The sequence below is a fragment of the Cnephaeus nilssonii genome (assembly GCF_951640355.1).
Source record: "Cnephaeus nilssonii genome assembly, chromosome: 18".
Lineage (NCBI taxonomy): Eukaryota > Metazoa > Chordata > Mammalia > Chiroptera > Vespertilionidae > Cnephaeus > Cnephaeus nilssonii.
The window spans coordinates 9452724-9455082 of record NC_137089.1 but is presented as its reverse complement, the minus strand read 5'-3'; positions in this window follow the sequence as shown (position 1 = coordinate 9455082).

Genomic DNA, 2359 nt, shown 5'->3' with positions numbered 1-2359 from the left:
AGCATGGCTATACTTGACTACAGAATAAGTTACATATTTAATAATTTATTGTACCAAATGCCATTCCTTTTGTTTTTGAACAAATTCTTTTACTTGGTATATACAGATATGATGAGAAAATGCATGTCCATTGAAGGGTCCTAATTTTTAAGAAATAACTTTCTAGTTGCCCCAAAAAATATATGTTCATTACAGGACAAAGCAGGTAGAGTGGTGTCCAAGTTAGGTAACATATTCTCACAGTCACTCCCCCAACTGCTCTCCCATTCTTCCAACTCACTTCCAATATCCCTCCCAATTCTGGGTGCTTGTGGTTTTGTTGTTTTTTTTTTTTTTTTTTTAATTGATTTTTTACAGAGAGGAAGAGAGAGGGATAGAAAGTTAGAAACATCGATGATAGAGAAACATGGATCAGCTGCCTCTTGCACAACCCCTACTGGGGATGTGCCCGCAACCAAGGTACATGCCCTTGACCGGAATCGAACCCGGGACCTTTCAGTCCGCAGGCCGACGCTCTATCCACTGAGCCAAACCGGTTTCGGCGATGGGTGCTTGTGGTTTTGTGCCCGGTCCTCCTTATAGGCACAAACAGTAGGATGCTTTGTTTTCAGTACCTGTCTGCATGTTTACACCTCTGTAGACCTTTCTGGACAAGGTCATCGATTAGGTCAAGCATCTGCCGAGATGTCCTACTTATGAGCTTAAACAAATCCAAGGGCACCCAGAGATTTGCTGAAACAGGCAAAATATAAACTCCCAAGTCTTATCTTAATTCGAAATGTTTCACCAGACCAGGGGATGTGGCCACTTTATATTCACAAATTTACTAAGAACTCTGAACATTATTACATTGTTCTCACTTTAGAGCCAAAAATTAAGTCTTGACCCAGGCTATCCATTCTGCCTTTGCTGGTACTGCTCCCTCAGCCAGGCCTTCCCATCTACACCCAGTCCCCAAACCCTGGCTCCTACCCAACTTTCTTGACACTTCCCATATGCCATCTCCTTCGGGAAACCTTTTTCCTCCAAAGTGGTGCTATGCCCTTCCTGCATATACCACCCAGTGTCCAGCACTTAATATCTATTTCTTTTGCCTAGTTCCCTCCCACCTAATTAGTAGTTGGAATTTATGTAGTAACCATACTTTTAAAAACCTAATTTGTACCTAAAATTTATGTACTAAATTTTTCCGAAATAAGTTGTGCCCTTGAACTCTTCAACTTGGCAATTTATTTTACCATCTCAAGAATGGTAAAGATACATGGGTTGTGGGCTTTGGCATTAAAGTAATGTGGGTTTGGCATCCAGCTCCGGTTCTAATGGCTGTGTGACCATGAACTGAACATCTCTTGAGGCAGTTTTATCATTTCGAAAATAAAGACCTACTTCTCTGTGAAGATTAATACGTAAGAGTGCAAAGCACACCACCTGTCCAAACTCATGCTCAGTGTTAGCTGCTGTTGAAGTTCTCAAGAGTAATTTAATTTCATCAAAAGGAGAGATTTAACCAAAAGAAGGTAAAGAATAATGTCAGTTGTTTGGGAACTACCCAAAATGTATTTTATAATAATATGCAACTTGACCTACATTGAGATTAACCTGCAATTTGTACTTAACATTTGTAATTTATTACACTCCACATAGTCAGTATCAAAATACATCTTAGATGGTTTGAAAATGTATCTGACCCCTTTAAAATGCTCTAATAAAAAATTCCCGAGATGTGAAAAATGAAAAAGAATGTTGGCACCATCTAAGGGAGTATCTTTTATGCCAGGAAATGAATAGAAGAGTAAATGTCTCTGAATAAGATCTCATCTTAATCTCTAGGAGCCTGGAAACTTCAGTTCATTCAAATCCCTAAGCATCAAATTTAAAAAGGCTTAGAAAGTATTTTGAAATTATTTACTTACTAGTAAACCGGCTTCTGAGCCAGTAAAAAAATCCAGTAATCCAATAGAGTTTAAACCCTTCTTTTTCAGGTCCTTAGATAAGAACCAAGATGCGTAGCAGCCGATTGCTGCCACATTGAACCTAGGAAGACCCACAGACAATGCTAACAAAGACTATCTCTAACCAACTCTTCAACCCTGGATACTCAGAATCCCAAGAGGAAATGTGTCCCATTTCCTTGTACTTGCCTTTTTCAGATAAGCTAAAAGGCTCTATAAAGCCACAGATTTAAACACAAGGATGTTCTTTCAGCATCAGAATCAACTAAGAGTCTACTTAGCACATACCATCACATTGCACATTCATTCAATTATACATTTATTAACCTCTACTTGCTCTAAATCAGAAGCCACTCTAGGTGCTGTGGATCCCAAGATGAACAAAACAATGTATTCTTACCCACAAG